Here is an 18,054-nt window from a genome sequence, read left to right as displayed (position 1 = left end):
AGTTCCATATGGCTGGAGAGGTCTCACAATCATGACAGAAGGCAAAGAGGAGCAAGTCACTTCTTACATGGATGGCAGCAGGCAAAGACAGAGAGAGAGCTTGTGTAGGGGAACTCCTCTTTTTAAAACCACCAGATCTCATGAGACTTATTCACTATCACGAGAAGAGCTTTGGGAAAGATCCACCCCCATGATTCAATGATCTCCCACTGGTCTGTCCCACAACACATGGAAATTCAAGATGAGATCTGGGTGGGGACACAGCCAAACCATATCACCCATTCATAAGAAACCATCCCCATGATCTAATCACCTCCCACCAGGCCCCACCTCCAGCACTGGGGATTAGAATTCAACATGAGATTTGGGTGAGGACACAGGTCCAAACCATAACAGGCAGAGAGTTTGGAGGGGGAATGGTTGCACGGAGCCCATGAAGATATGCAGCTTTATGGAGATGTCCGTGCTCCACTGGGACAGGGTGGGCCAGAGGGATTCCAGTGCTCCCAAACCTGGCATGAAAGGAGTACAGAAAGTTGCAGGGCCAACAGCATTAGATACCAGCAAGAGGGGTGTATCCATGAGCATTTGGAAAGACAGATGTCTGAGAGACAGACAGAATGTAGCATGAATCAGGGATGTTTGTAGGAACAAATGACTTAGGTTGATAGCAAGGATTTCTCTTCTTTTCCCTCTGTTTTGCTACCCACCCATCAGGTACCTTGCCCAAGAGTCCCATAGAATGTTGACTCCACACTGCCCAAAGCCAAAGCTAGGGATACCCGCAAATGGCATTAAATCTGGGCTACCTTAGCTGCTAGCATAGCTCCATGTGGTTGTGGAAACTTCATAAAAATGCCTCTTATGGCTTGTCAAATGCCAAGATGACACATTTTCCTGGGCTGATTCAGCCCTATGCTCAGTGTGTGGCTTACCATGCAGGGCACAGGCTGAATTTCAGCTCCTACAGAAGCTCTCAGCTGAACAGGGCTTAACTTGTGCAGCCAAATGTGATGTGGAGGCCCTGTTTAGATTGAGGTTCAAACCCTTCAGGTGACTTTAGATCACCTATAGCTGTGTAGAAACAAGCATTTCTCACCCAATAAGAGAGAGCGATTCAGTGATGTGTCAGCAGTACCCTGGGCTAGACATCAGAAGATTCACTTCTGGGAAATGCCATTTGTTCTCTGTGTGAATCAGCATTGAAACTTGGAACCTCAGTTTCTTCATCTGTTAAATGGAGGAGAAGAGCTCCTGCTTTTCCTTGCACAGCTGTAGTTTGGGTCAAATTCGGAGATATCCAGGAGATTGTTTTGGGAGTGGTGACTAAGGCTGAGCCACTAAAGTTCAAGAAGCCATGGAAGGAGGTGAGATTATGGTGTGAGCGCCTTTTTTTTTTTTTTGAAGGGGTCTCGCTCTGTTGCCCAGGCTGGAGTGCAGTGGCGCGATCTCGGCTCACTACAACCTCCACCTCCCAGGTTCAAGTGATTCTCCTGCCGCAACCTCGTTTTTTGTATTTTTAATAGAGATGGGGTTTTGCTATGTTGGCCAGGCTGGTTTCAAACTCCTGACCTAAAGTGATCCACCTGCCTTGACCTCCTAAAGTGCTGGGATTATAGGTGTGAGCCACTGCGCCCAGCCAGTGTGAGCACTTTTGAGCAAGATGTAAAGGTCAGGGGCCAAGGAAACTGTTTTTGTGGTAGGCGGAGACTGCAGTTGGGGAGCAAGTGCAGGAGAAGAGGCCCTGGGCTGCACAGTGACCCAGGGGCTGGCCCAGGAGGGGCCTAAAGGGTATCCTTCAGAACACTGTGGGTGGGAGGTAAAATTTTGCTGGGGCAGATGAACTCTGTGCCTGCCACCATTTGGGCATTGATATAAATGGGCCCAATTTGGGCCGTGTGGCTTATCACATGCAACTGCAATGTTAGAGAGCTGAGTCAGGAGCCTGACTGTGACAGTCCAGGTCCAATCAGGAAACTACACAGCAGATCAAACAGAGAAAGTCTAATATAAAGAATTATTATGACAAAGGAGTAACTATAGACAAAAGCAAACTTGTCACGGCTCCCTGTAACTAAGGGCGCCTACGCAAGGAAGGAAAAACTTGCTAGGGGTTAGGACTTCAGAGGTGAAGGGGTGGGAAGCAATGGAGTCTTCTGGTTTGCTCTGGAGTTGCTGGACAAGCAACAGGCCTCTGTTTGAAGTGCAGAGGAGGGAGCAGCAGTGGCTGGGTGTGCACACAGAGACCAGGTGCTAGTTGGCTGGAACTTTTGGAGCATGTGACCCATGCATGGGCTTTCGTTTCCATGTCAAGGGGGCTGCAGAAAGGTGATCATCCATCCAGCAAGGCTGCAGAGTCACAGAGGGACTTAAGGTGGGTGGAAAAATTGGGAGAGGCAAGGACACAGGTTCACCAGATGCCCTCACACACCCTCCAACTGGCACGGGAAACAGCAAGAGAGCCAGTTTCTCCTGCAGTGCTCCCTGCTGAGGGGGCTGACCTCATGCTTACTTGAAAAAGACCATGTACCTGGCACTTACCCAGGCTAAGGTCCACTAGCTGCCTGCCTGAATGTTTTATAAAACCTAAATGAAACAATCTTTAAAAATGATGAGCTATCTCTTTCAGGTTAGAATTTATTTTACATAATTTTGTTATTTTAGAAAAACATCCCAAGGTAATGTAAATTAGTTCAACCATTGTGGAAGACAGTGTGGCAATTCCTCAAAGATCTAGAAGCAGAAGTACCATTTGACCCAGCACTCCTATTACTGGGTACATACCCAAACGAATACAAATCATTCTGTTATAAAGATACATGCATGCATATATTTGCAGTGCTATTCATAATAGCAAAGATATAGACCCAAATGCCCATCAGTGATAGACTGGATAAAGAAAATGTGGTACAAGTATACCATGGAATACTGTGCAGCCATAAAAAGGAACAAGATCATGTCCTTTTCAGGGACATGGATGAAGCTGGAAGCTGTTATCCTCAGCAAACTAACCCAGGAACAGAAAACCAAATACCACATGTTCTCACTTATAAGTGGAGCTGAACAATGAGAACACATGAACATATGGTGGCGGGGAACGACACACACTGGGGCCTGTTGGGAGCGGGGTTGGCAGAAGTTAGAGCATCAGGAAGAATAGCTAATGCATGCTGGGCTTAATACCTAGATGATGGGTTGATCTGTGCAGCAATCCACCATGGCACGTGTTTACCTATGTAACAAACCTGCACATCATACACATGTACCCAGGAATTTAAAATAAAAGTTGAAGAAAAAAATTAAATTAAAAATTCTTTTAAAAAATTCTCAAGGTTACATATGCACATACACATACGTAAATTGACCAGAAAAAAGCATGACAGTATAGGTTAAGGGAGCAAACCAGACCACAGACTATTATGATCCAAACTTTGTTAAACATAAGTCATTGTCAGTATATACATATAGCCAAATACCTGGAAAGATGCACAAAGAAATGCTGGCCTGTTTTTTCTCTGGTAGTATGGATAATTTGTTTTTCTTTGAGCTCCTCTGTGTTTTCCAATTTTCTACAATAAACTTGGTTTACTTGTGCATTAAAAATAGAAGGAAAAAGAAAGAAAGAGAAAGAAAGAAAGGAAGGAAGGGAGGGAGGAAGGAAGGAAAGAATGAAGAAAGAAAGGAAGAAAGAGAGAAAGAAAAAAGGAAGGATGAAAGAAAGAAAAGAAGGAAAGAAAGAAGAAAGGAAGGAAGGGGAAGAAGGAAGGAAGAAAGAAAAGGAAGGAAGGAGGGATGGAGGGAGAAAGGAAAGAAGGAAGGGCGGGAGGAAAGGAAGGGAGGAAGAAAGGGAGGAAGAAAGAAAAGGAAGGAATAGAAGGAAGGAAGGAAATCAGAAAGGGAAGGAAGAGGGGAAGGAAAGGGAGGAAAGAAGGGGGAAAGAAAGGAGGAACGAAAAGCATGGGGAAGGAGAACGACCTTGAGCTAACGCGGACAAAATGAAATGTGAAGAAGTACAGAAGTGCCCAGCATGGGTGAGCATCTAACAAACCTTAGTTCCCCCACCTCTGCTTTGCCAGGCGGAGTGAGAGCTGCCCCTTGTCCTTTATAGGCTCTGTCACCTGTGACCTCAAAGGCACGGTCTGGCCCTCAAGCTGCTTTTTGAGGATAACTGTGGCCTTGGACAATCCTAAAGCTGCAAAATCATTCAGCAGCTGGGTGGACAGGAGGTCAGAACTCAGTTTGTTTGGCCTGGCTAAGCAGGTTATACTTTTATTAGACATAAACCTAGAAAAAAGCCTCAACCTGGGGAAAGATTTCTATTTAGAGCCAGGAAACTAGGCCACCTGTAAGATCAGTGACCTACATTTTCTGCTATAGAAATTTAAGATGAAATAGCGGTTGTTGCCATGCATGTGGGCGCCGAAACTCCATCAAAGGGCAGGGAGACAAGAAGGGGAGGAAGAAAGGGAGGGAGGCAGGGGATTTTAAAGAGCCGCCGTATTTGAAATCTTTTAAAACCAAGCCAGCAATATTTAATAATGGAAGAAAAATGAGTATCCCAACTGTGTATTTGTTTTCCTGGAAGAGCAATGTTTGCTAACTGGTAGCTCCTTCAGCAGGTAAAAAATCCATTTTCTTCTGAGGCCTGTTAAAAAATGACATCTCCCCCAGGCCCCTGCCAGCTGCCCACAAAGACAGATCTTGGTGTCTCATGCTGGCTGCCAGCCGTCTGCTTTTTGTTATAGACTTCTGAGAAACTGTTTGCTTGATCTCATTGATCTGGGCTCTTTAGACTGGACCCTGTGGAGCCTCTAAGGTTAATGGGCTCTTGGGGCTTGAATTCCCATGAATCTTGGTGGTTGGGGGGAGAGGTTGTCTGGAAAAAGAAAAACAAAATGACAATAATGTATAGTGCCTTCTTATAATCCATAAAAGCCACATTGTGGAGTTGGATGGGTCAGGGCCAACATTTAGGCTGTAACAACCAGACAGAAAGCTCCCAGGCTTGTGATCATTTCATTCTTCTTCAATTCATACTGGGATTCTCTGTGATGTTTATAATGTGGACGCGAAGAGACCATTGCATCCATATCTGTGGTAGAATTTCTAATATTCCCCAATATCTAGCTCTCCTCTAATTCTGGTTCACCGAGCATTGGAATTTCCCATGTCAGTGGTTCTGGTCATTGTATGTAGCAGAAGTAACTTGATAGGCATAGCATTAAACGCTGATGCTGGATCCCTTAGCTCCCACTTTTCTGCATACCCAACAGCCTTATGGAAGAAGTCAAAATAATGGGAAGGTATAGCCCCTGTTCTCTGGGTCTCAGAGTGAGGATGACGTGGAGCCAACTCTCCTTGGGCAGGTAGCATTAGTGAGAAATAGTCCTTTGTTGCTTTAAGTCATTGAGATATAGAGGTGGCTTGGAAGCCTGTCCTGACTCATGAAGTATCATATTAACTTATTCTTGGGACCAGTTATGGCTTTGCCAATCAACTAACAAATCAAAACAAAGAAAAAAACAAAACAAAAGAAACAAATGAATGCCTAATGTGTGCTGTGCTTGTTGCTGGAGATAGTAGGGATATAACATTCGCTGCCTCTGGGGTCACATGGCCTCCTCTTTTCTGTGTGTGTCTCAAATCTTTCCTTGCCTTTCTATTAGAAGAACACTTGTCATTGAATTTAGGGTCCACTGGGACAACCCAGGATAATCTCATCTCAAGACCCTTAACTACATCTGCAAAGACCCTTTTTCCAAATAAGGTCATATTCATAGGTTCTCAGTGGACATGTCTTTCAGTGGTCATTGTTGAATCCACTACATGAACACTCTCCCAGTGCCAGCTACTAGGCCAGGCAGTTTAACTTTTCACCTAACTTATTCTCCTGTTAAATCTCTAAAGTAAATATCATTGTGTTCATTTTAAAGACCGTGAAACTGAGTTTCAGGGAAGTGGAAAAAAATGTGTCCTAGGTTACACAAGGGTGGGAGCCAGGAGTTACACCCAGGTCTTTTTCCTAAACTGGGGGATTTCATATATCAATATATCTCTCCAAATGGATGTCATCTTCCTCAAACCACTGTTGCTTAAAAGATTTCTGGAACTCCTCTGCTTCAGAACCACTTCACAAATCATGCAAGAAAAGCCTACCTGCTTGCATTACTAACACCATGATTTGAATGTATTTGGTTTTAGGCAACTTTATTTTCATGTGATGTAGCTCACAGATTAAATTCTGCTTACAGTGAACAGGCCATAGCATTTGATGAATCATAGCCTATGGCTTCCTCAAAGCACTAATTACTCAAAAGCCTATTAACCTATATGAACCCAGCCAAAAGCTTTGATATCCGATGGAGAGGCCTAGGTAGAGATAAGACAATTTGAAATGCCCCAGTACGAGGTGGGTGGCCCCTGGTGTGACATTTTTACTATGTTCCATGATGTCTGGAATGCATCTAGATGTGGCCTATTAGCCAAACATACATGAGTGGAGTCTGTGTGTGTGTCTGTGTGCACACAATATGTCTTTCTTTTCTCCATGAATCCAGTCTGAGTCATCATACACTACTGACTCCATCCCCGACAGCCACCTCCTGTATCCTTTGCTAGAAATGCCTCCTCCCCTTTCTTTGCTAGAGGCTGCATGACATCTAGAGTTGTGAAGTCAGCTCTACTGGTGAGGAAACAATTGCTGACCTGGAGATTCAGAGCAGAATGATGAAAAACAGCTGTGATTTAACCAGCTGTGCCTGGAACGTCCTACCTCTGGACTCAATGCAAGATCATCAATGCCTTTATCTGATTTTTGTGCTACCTACTCCAACAGCATCCTGTCTGATAACAGGAATTATAACAACAATAATGTAACATTCGGCCAGCTGTGGTGGCTCATGCCTGTAATCCCAGCACTTTGGGAGGCCGAGGCGGCAGATCATGAGTTCAGGAGATCAATACCATCTTGGCTAACATGGTAAAACCCCGTTTCTACTAAAAAATACAAAACAAAACAAAACAAAAATTAGCCAGGTGTAGTGGCGGGTGTCTGTAGTCCCAGCTACTCGGGAGGCTGAGGCTGGAGAATGGCATGAACCTGGGAGGTGGAGCTTGCAGTGAGCCGTGATCATGCCACTGAACTCCTGCCTGGGTGATAGAGCAAGACTCTGTCTCAAAAAAAATAAAAAATAGATTTTAGGGCAAAACAAGATGGCTGAATAGGAACAACTCCAGTCTCCAGCTCTCAGTGCGAGCGACACAGAAGACAGGTGATTTCTGCATTTTCAACTGAGGTATCAGCTTCATCTCACTAGGGCATGCCGGACAATCAGTGCTGGTCAGCTGCTGCAGCCCAACCAGCCAGAGCTGAAGCAGGGCGAGGCATCCCCTCACCTGGGAAGCACAAGGGGGAAGGGAATCCCTTTTCCTAGCCAGGGGAACTGAGACACACAACACCTGGAAAATCGGGAAACTCCCACCCCAATACTGGCTTTACCAAGGTTCTTAGCAAATGGCACACCAGGAGATTATATCCCACACCTGGCCAGGAGGGTCCCATGCCCACGGAACCTCCCTCCTTGCTAGCACAGCAGTCTGCCATCTAACGGCAAGGCAGCAGCGAGGCTGGGGGAGGGGCGCCCGCCATTGCTGAGGCTTAAGTAAGTAAACAAAGCTGCTGGGAAGCTCGAACTGGGTGGAGCCCACAGCAGCTCAAGGAGGCCTGCCTGTCTCTGTAGACTCCACCTCTGGGGACAGGGCACAGATAAACAACAACAACAAAAAGCAGCAGAAACCCCTGCAGATGCAAACGACCCTGTCTGACAGCTTTGAAGAAAGCAGTGGATCTCCCAACATGGAGGCTGAGATCTGAGAATGGACAGACTGCCTGCTCAAGTGGGTCCCTGACCCCTGAGTAGCCTAACTGGAAGACATCCCCCACTGGGGCAGACCGACACCCCACACCTCACACGGCTGAGTACACCCCTGAGACGAAGACTCCAAAGCAAGAATCAGACAGGTACACTCGCTGTTCAGAAATATTCTATCTTCTGCAGCCTCTGTTGCTGATACCCAGGCAAACAGGGTCTGGAGTGGACCTCAAGCAATCTCCAACAGACCTACAGCTGAGGGTCCTGACTGTTAGAAGGAAAACTAACAAACAGGAAGGACACCCACACCAAAACCCCATCAGTACATCACCATCATCAAAGACCAAAGGCAGATAAAACCACAAAGATGGGGAAAAAGCAGGGCAGAAAAGCTGGAAATTCAAAAAATAAGAGCACATCTCCCCCTCCAAAGGAACGCAGCTCATCGCCAGCAACAGATCAAAGCTGGATGGAGAATGACTTTGACCAGTTGAGAGAAGAAGGTTTCAGTCCATCAAACTTCTCAGAGCTAAAGGAGGAATTATGTACCCAGCACAAAGAAACTAAAAATCTTGAAAAAAGAATGGAAGAATGGATAACCAGAATAATCAATGCAGAGAAGGCCATAAACGAACTGACAGAGATAAAAACCATGACACGAGAAATACGTGACAAATGCACAAGCTTCAGTAACTGACTCGATCAACTGGAAGAAAGAGTATCAGCGATTGAGGATCAAATGAATGAAATGAAGCGAGAAGAGAAGTCTAAAGAAAAAAGAGGAAAAAGAAATGAACAAAGCCTTCAAGAAGTATGGGATTATGTGGAAAGATCAAATCTACGTCTGATTGGGGTACCTGAAAGTGAGGGGTAAAATGGAATCAAGTTGGAAAACACTCTTCAGGATATCATCCAGGAGAACTTCCCCAACCTAATAAGGCAGGCCAACATTCAAATTCAGGAAATACAGAGAATGCCACAAAGATACTCCTCGAGAAGAGCAACTCCAAGACACATAATTGTCAGATTTACCAGAGTCGAAATGAAGGAAAAACTGTTAAGGGCAGCCAGAGAGAAAGGTCAGGTTACCCACAAAGGGAAGCCCATCAGACTAACAGCAGGTCTCTCAGCAGAAACTCTATAAGCCAGAAGACAGTAGGGGCCAATATTCAACATTCTTAAAGAAAAGAATTTTAAACCCAGAATTTCATATCCAGCCAAACTAAGTTTCATAAGTGAAGGAGAAATAAAATCCTTTACAGATAAGCAAATGCTTAGAAATTTTGTCACCACCAGGCCTGCCTTACAAGAGACCCTGAAGGAAGCACTAAACATGGAAAGGAACAACCGATATCAGCCATTGCAAAAACATGCCAAAATGTAAAGACCATCGATGCTAGGAAGAAATTGTATCAACTAACGAGTAAAATAACCAGTTAATATCATAATGACAGGATCAAGTTCACACATAACAGTATTAACCTTAAATGTAAATAGAGTAAATGGTCCAATTAAAAGACACAGACTGGCAAACTGGATAAAGAATCAAGAACCATCAGTTTGCTGTATTCAGGAGACCCATCTCACATGCAGAGACACACATAGACTCAAAATAAAGGGATGGAGGAAGATTTACCAAGCAAATTGAGACAAAAAAGAGCAGGGGTTGCAATCCTAGTCTCTGATAAAACAGACTTTAAACCATCAAAGATCAAAAGAGACAAAGAAGACCATTACATAATGGTAAAGGGATCAATTCAACAGGAAGAGCTAACTATCCTAAATATATATGCACCCAATACAGGAGCACCCAGATTCATAAAGCAAGTCCTTAGAGACTTACAAAGAGACTTAGACTCCCATACAATAATAATGGGAGACTTCAACACTCCACTGTCAACATTAGACAGATCAATGAGACAGAAAGTTAACAAGGATATCCAGGAATTGAACTCATCTCTGCCCCAAGTGGACCTAATAGACATCTACAGAACTCTGCACCCCAAATCAACAGAATATACATTCTTCTCAGCACCACATTGCACTTATTCCAAAATTGACCACATAATTGGAAGTAAAGCACTCCTCAGCAAATGTACAAGAACAGAAATTATAATAAACTGTCTCTCAGACCACAGTGTGATCAAACTAGAACTCAGGGGTAAGAAACTCAATCAAAACCGCTCAACTACATGGAAACTGAACAACTTGCTCCTGAATGACTACTGGGTACATAACGAAATGAAGGCAGAAATAAAGATGTTTTTTGAAACCAATGAGAACAAACATACAACATACCAGAATCTCTGGGACACAGTTAAAGCAGTGTGTAGCAGGAAATTTATAGCACTAAATGCCAACAAGAGAAACCTGGAAAGATCTAAAATTGACACTCTAACATCACGATTAAAAGAACTAGAGAAGCAAGAGCAAACACATTCAAAAGCTAGCAGAAGGCAAGAAATAACTAAGATCAGAGCAGAACTGAAGGAGACAGAGACACAATAAACCCTCCAAAAAATCAATGAATCCAGGAGTTGGTTTTTTGAAAAGATCAACAAAATTGAGAGACTGCTAACAAGACTAATAAAGAAGAAAAGAGAGAAGAATCAAATAGATGCAATAAAAAATGATAAAGGGGATACCACCACTGACCCCACAGAAATACAAACTACCATCAGAGAATACTATAAACACCTCTATGCAAATAAACTAGAAAATCTAGAAGAAATGGATAATTTCCTGGACACTTACACTGTCCCAAGACTAAACCAGGAAGAAGTTGAATCCCTGAATAGACCAATAGCAGGCTCTGAAATCGAGGCAATAATTAATAGCCTACCAACCAAAAAAAGTCCAGGACCAGACAGATTCACAGCCGAATTCTACCAGAGGTACAAGGAGAAGCTGGTACCATTCCTTCTGAAACTATTCCAATCAATAGAAAAAGAGGGAATCCTGCCTAACTCATTTTATGAGGCCAACATAATCCTGATACCAAAGCCTGGCAGAGACACAACCAAAAAAGAGAATTTTAGACCAATATCCCTAATGAACATCGATGTAAAAATCCTCAGTGAAATACTGGCAAACTGAATCCAGCAGCACATCACAAAGCTTATCCACCATGATCAAGTGGGCTTCACCCTGGGATGCAAGGCTGGTTCAACATTCGCAAATCAATAAACGTAATTCAGCATATAAACAGAACCAAAGACAAAAACCACATGATTATCTCAATAGATGCAGAAAAGGCCTTTGACAAAATTCAATAGCCCTTCATGATAAAAACTCTCAATAAATTCGATATTGATGGAACATATCTCAAAATAATAAGAGCTATTTATGGCAAACCCATAGCCAATATCATACTAAATGGACAAAAACTGGAAGCATTCCCTTTGAAAACTGGCACAAGACAGGGATGCCCTCTCTCACCACTCCTATTCAACATAGTGTTGGAAGTTCTGGTTAGGGCAATCATGCAAGAGAAAGAAATCAAGGGTATTCAGTTAGGAAAAGAAGAAGTCAAATTGTCCCTGTTTGCAGATGACATGATTGTATATTTAGAAAACCCCATCGTCTCAGCCCAAAATCTCCTTAAGCTGATAAGCAACTTCAGCAAAGTCTCAGGATACAAAATTAATGTACAAAAATCACAAGCATTCTTATACACCAGTAACAGACAAACAGAGAGTCAAATCATGAATGAATTTCCATTCACAATTGCTTCAAAGAGAATAAAATACCTAGGAATCCAACTTACAAGGGATGTAAAGGACGTCTTCAAGGAGAACTACAAACCACTGCTCAGTGAAATAAAAGAGGACACAAACAAATGGAAGAACATACCATGCTCATGGATAGGAAGAATCAATATCGTGAAAATGGCCATACTGCTCAAGGTAATTTACAGATTCAATGCCATCCCCATCAAGCTACCAATGAGTTTCTTCACAGAATTGGAAAAAACTGCTTTAAAGTTCATATGGAACCAAAAAAGAGCCCGCATTGCCAAGACAATCCTAAGTCAAAAAACAAAGCTGGAGGCATCACACTACCTGACTTCAAACTACACTACAAGGCTACAGTAACCAAAACAGTATGGTACTGGTACCAAAACAGAGATATAGACCAATGGAACAGAACAGAGCCCTCAGAAATAATACCACACATCTACAGCCATCTGATCTTTGACAAACCTGAGAAAAACAAGAAATGGGGAAAGGATTCCCTATTTAATAAATGGTGCTGGGAAAATTGGCTAGCCATAAATAGAAAGCTGAAACTGGATCCTTTCCTTACTCCTTATATGAAAATTAATTCAAGATGGATTAGAGACTTAAATGTTAGACCTAATACCATCAAAACCCTAGAAGAAAACCTAGGTAATACCATTCAGGACATAGGCATGGGCAAGGACTTCATATCTAAAACACCAAAACCAACGGCAACAAAAGCCAAAATGGACAAATGGGATCTAATTAAACTAAAGAGCTTCTGCACAGCAAAAGAAACTACCATCAGAGTGAACAGGCAACCTACAGAATGGGAGAAAATTTTTGCAATCTACTCATCTGACAAAGGACTAATATCCAGAACCTACAAAGAACTCAATCAAATTTACAAGAAAAAAACACACAACCCCATCAAAAAGTGGGCAAAGGACATGAACAGACATTTCTCAAAAGAAGACATGCATACAACCTACAGACACATGAAAAAATGCTCTACATCACTGGCCATCAGAGAAATGCAAATGAAAACCACAATGAGATACCATCTCACACCAGTTAGAATGGCAATCATTAAAAAGTCAGGAAACAACCGGTGCTGGAGAGGATGTGGAGAAATAGGAACAGTTTTACACTGTTGGTGGGACTGTAAACTAGTTCAACCATTATGGAAAACAGTATGGCGATTCCTCAAGGATCTAGAACTAGAAGTACCATATGACCCAGCCATACCATTACTGGGTATATACCCAAAGGATTATAAATCATGCTGCTATAAAGACACATGCACATGTATGTTTATTGCAGCACTATTCACAATAGCAAAGACTTGGAATCAACCCAAATGTCCATCAGTGAGAGACTGGATTAAGAAAATGTGGCACATATACAACATGGAGTACTATGCAGCCATTAAAAAGGATGAGTTTGTATCCTTTGTAGGGACATGGATGCAGCTGGAAACCATCATTCTCAGCAAACTATCGCAAGAACAGAAAACCAAACACCGCATGTTCTCACTCATAGGTGGGAACTGAACAATGAGATCATTTGGACTCGGGAAGGGGAACATCACACACCGGGGCCTATTATGGGGGATGGGGGGAGGGATTGCATTGGGAGTTATACCTAATGTAAATGACTAGTTGATGGGTGCTGACGAGTTGATGGGTGCAGCACACCAACATGGCACAAGTATACATATGTAACTAACCTGCACATTATGCACATGTACCCTAGAACTTAAAGTATAATAATAAAAAAAAGAAAATAAATAAAAAATAAATAAATAAATAAATAAATAATAAAAGTAACATTCGTTGAGTATGTAATATATGCTAGAAACTCTTCATAGATGATCACATTTAATTTTCACAACAATACTATGACACAAGTATTATTATTTCCATTTTACAGATGAGGAAACCAAGGTGAAGAGAGGGTACATAATGCAAGGGCACATAGTGTAATGGAGGCAGGATTTGAACTCAGAGATATGTGATTAACCCCTACACTAGACTGGCTTTCATTGAATGACCATCTTGAAGCTGTCCTCATAGGGTTAACAAGAATTCCGGATGTAAATATATTTATAATTAAGCTCGAATCAGGCTGCAATTTGACCCACTTGCTTGTAACTAGATACTGACCATTTGCTTCCCCGTAGTTCCTATAGACAGGATTGCTGAGATGAGAATCATAAGACTTTTGTTTTAGATAGATACGATTTCTGATCTTACATTCATAAGGCTTTTGCTTAAGAATTGCTTAAGATGTGTTTTGAGATCCAGAATTCCAGTGAAATAGCTGACACCAACTAATTTGAAGACCCCACAGAGGAGTGGAATCAGCATGAGAATAGAGTTTCTTCATCTCCCCGTCCCATGACTTCACCCTATACTCTTCAACCAATCACAGTTTGCGGACCTATCTCCACACTTCTGGCCACTCCAAAACACTTAAAAACCTTAACCCCAAACTCCACAGGGAGATGGATTGGAGGTTTACTCACAGCTCCTCATTCGGAGGCCCTGCGATTAAACCTCTTTCTCTGCTGCAACCTGGTGCCTGGCCATGGTATTGCCGTGGTATTTACTTGCCATGCATATCAGGCAACAGACGTATTATGGTTACAGTCTGGAAATCCTTCTCCCCCACTTCCCCTTGTCATTTTGTATTACTCTGCTCTCCTCTACCCCTTCTTACATCCCTGATTGTATTAGTCCGTGTTCACACTGTTATAAAGAACTACTTGAGCCTGGGTTATTTATAAAGAAAAGAGGTTTGACTCATAGTTCTGCATGGCTGGGGAGGCCTCAGGAAAACAATTATCATGGTAAAAGGTGAAGGGGAAGCAAGACAGGTCTTACACGATGGCAGGAGAGAGAGAGAGGGGTGGAGGGGAAGTGCCACACTTTTAAACCATCAGATCTTGTGAGAACTTACTCACTATCATGAGAACAGCATGGGGGAAACTGCCCCCATGATCCAATCACCTCCCAGCAGGTCCCTCCCTTGACATATCGGGATTGCAATTTGAGATGAGATTTGGGTGGGGACACAGAACTAAGCCATATCACTGCTCTAGCCTAGGGACATGCCAAGTGTCCAAAGAGACCTTCACTCAGTGTTCACTCTGCCAAACCATTTTTCTGCTAATATTGACCACCTTCTTGGTAAATGAGTGAGGGAACAGGAAGTCTTATCTTACCACCTGTTTTGTCAGTTCTTCCTGAAATGAATAAGCTATTTCCACTGGGTAAGTAACCTCAGTTCTTAGGCCCTTGGGCACAGAATAGATGTTTTCTCCTTGGAAGGAGGATATCAAATTTATTATTTGAGAGGAAGGAATGCTTGGAATCTCTTCCTTCTTTTGAGGCACTGGATTGAGAAGGATCCTTACTCTCTTATCAGCTAGTCATGCCTGCAGAAGGCTTGGGTGAGATGGAGGGTGTGTGCTATGTGTTTGCCATTCTTGCCGTGGCAAATAAAGAGACATTAAACTCAACAGAGAAAGGGACTTTATTTCTAGATTGAGTGGCAGTGGAGGGTTCTACCTTTAAGTTAACTTGGCTTTGAATATCACCCCATGGGTGAAAAAGAAAACGTGTGATGTAAATGGTAAGGAAGAAACACCTGTGTGAGGTGGTTTTCCAGATCTCTTGGCATCCTAATTATAGGGTTAAATTGGTGGAGAAGCCCTGTTCCCATAGGTTAAAAGTAAATTTTAAATTAGTCCAAATTAAATGGCCACAGATTCATGATCAAATGGTTTTCATTTAATGAGATTTTAATATATAGCATCTATATCTATAAATGTGATTTTTTAAGATTTTATTTATTTATTTATTTTGAGATGGAGTCTGACTCTGTTGCCCAGGCTGGAGTGCAGTGGTACAATCTCAGCTCACTGCAACCTCCGCCTCCCAGGCTCAAGCGATTCTCCTGCCTCAGCCTCCTGAGTAGCTGGGATTACAGGCATGCGCCAGCATACCTGGCTAATTTTTGTGTTTTTAGTAGAGATGGGATTTCACCATGTTGACTAGGCTGGTCTCAAACTCCTGACCTCAGGTGATCTGCCCACTTTGGCCTCCCAAAGTGCTGGGATTACAGGCGTGAGACACCGTGCCTGGCCTATATCTATAAATGTTATTTTTAAATGAATGCATTCTGTGAGTAGAGGCTTAGAAGAAAAATGGATCAATAGTTTAGCGCAGTCGTTGGATTTCAATAGAAATCCTCTCCAACTCCTGCCTGTATTACCGTTCCCAGTTCTCAGCGCCGTCTTTGAAGCTGTCTTTGTTTTACTTGTGGTCACAGGGAGTTATTGGCTCCTTTGTTCACCAGGAATATGAGACTCACTGTGGTCATTCCTGTGGGAACAGCTTCATCAGAAGCTTGTCTGGAGAAACTCCAAGAATGTGGTGTACTTCAGTGTCCTCAAAGTGTGCTTCTTGATGGGGGTGGGTGGGCTGGCCACTGGAGGTTGGGTGGTTTTCCCAAGCCTCACAACAGTGTGCTCTTAATGAATTACAACTGCTCCCATTTTGCTGCCATCAGGTTTTAGGGTACTTGTCAAAGAAGCACAGTGTTCCCCAAGGCTTGTCCAAAAAAGCAAAAAACAAACAAAAAAACCCAAAAACAAACAAACAAACAAAATGCTCCAACCTGTTTTTCTATTTCCTTCTTTGATTCCCTTTCTGCTCAAATGATCTTGGCAAGATTATGAAATAACCGGTACTTTTCTTTCCAGCTTTTCTTTGCTGCATTCTATTTGCTCTCTGTGGAAACTCCCAAAAAAATCTATGGGGAGCTTTCCATTTTTGAGCACTTCCTAAGATTCAGGCCTGCTTGGGCAATTTATATTCATATTAGCACTCATTTAAGTTCTCTCAGTAAGTTTCTATGCTATTTTAAAGAGGAGGGAAACTGAGGCTCAGGGAGGTTAAGTAACTTTGCAGTTTCCTCCTATTCAACTCAGGTCTGAAATCGTCTCTGTGGCATGTCCTCCCCAGGCTGCCTCTTGCCTGCTCTGAGGCCCCTGATTTCTCCTCCTGCCCCCTACAGCGTCTGCTTTCTGCAGGCCAGATCTTCCTAGCCATTATCCTTTGTTCCCTTGGTTTTCTATTCCATCATTTCCCCTGATGGCAGAGTGCTGCCTCTTTAAAATACAAATCCAATCACACTCTCCCCTGGCATAAAATTATGTATAGTTCCCTATTGCTTTCCAAGAATCCAAGCCCAGCCTTTCTTGGCCTGGCCTGGCTTTTGCCCTTTACACTCCCTGCCCATTGCTCTCTCTCTCTCTCTCTCTCTCTCTCTCTCTCTCTCTCTCCCCCTCCCTCATCCCCACCAGTTACATTCATCCTTGTGTTTTGCACAGAATTACTGGCAGCACCTAGCATTCCCTCGCTTCTCTTTTACCATCATTCCTTTGCTCATAATATTATCTCCTGCCTAAAATGAGCAAGTTTCTACCCATCCTTCCACCCAAGAGTCACTGCTCCCAGGAACCATTCTCATTCCAGGTGCCCAGCTGCCATAGGCCATACTGTGCAGGACTCCCTTACAGCAGGACAGCCAGGTCTCTGACCTGGGCTTGGTGCTGCAGATTCCCCTCCTCCAGCTGAGCCCCTGCCCACTTAGCACTTCTACCCCCTCATCTAAACCACAACCTGGCTGTCAGGATTCAGGAATTATCTGCCCAAATGGACCCAACCTGTTTTCAGGGCCTGAGAGGTCAGGCTGTGCACTCTGAGGTCAGAGGGACAGCCAAGTGGGGGTCACTTTAGGTAGAGAAGTTCTTCGTATGAACGGAGCTTGGACTTACAGACTGGATTGGACACAAACGTGCATTTGAGACCTTTTTCTGATGTCCCATGAAGCCACGGTGGGAACAGAAAGGGGTGAAGCTGGGACTAAAAACACCCCTTTTCTTGGCACTACAAACATTACATATGTCCCATCCTTACCACTGGGCTTCTTTTCCTTTTTCTTGAGAAGGGACACTACAACCTAAGGTGGAACCTTGTTACAAGCTGCACTGGAAGAATTCTGGGGGTCAGACTAAAGAGGAGCATCTAGAGCCAGGAGTTTTATTTTGTTTGAGAAAGAGTTAAGTCTGGAGTGGAAGGCCAGTCTTGGGTGGGGTTAGTCAGAACGCATGGTCAAACGACAGTGCCTTTGAATTATTGTCAGTGCCATGAGACTTTCAAGTGGCACTTAAGAAGGTTGAGTTGAGGGCCACATCTTGCCAGGGCCTTTTGCTGAGTGCTACGCCATGGAAAATCACCCCCTCAACTGCCTGTGCTCACTTCCCATGGCTGAAGCAGATATATCCCCTGCCAATACACTTTAAGAGGGACAGTGACAAGCTGGAACTTTCCAGAGTAAAGCCAACAGGAGTCTGGGTGTGTGCCATAGAAGGAGCTGGAGATGTTTGCTTGGAA

Source organism: Macaca mulatta, chromosome 7 (genome assembly GCF_049350105.2).
Source record: "Macaca mulatta isolate MMU2019108-1 chromosome 7, T2T-MMU8v2.0, whole genome shotgun sequence".
NCBI lineage: Eukaryota > Metazoa > Chordata > Mammalia > Primates > Cercopithecidae > Macaca > Macaca mulatta.
The sequence above is the reverse complement of the archived record's forward strand: the minus strand, read 5'-3'. Positions refer to the sequence as shown.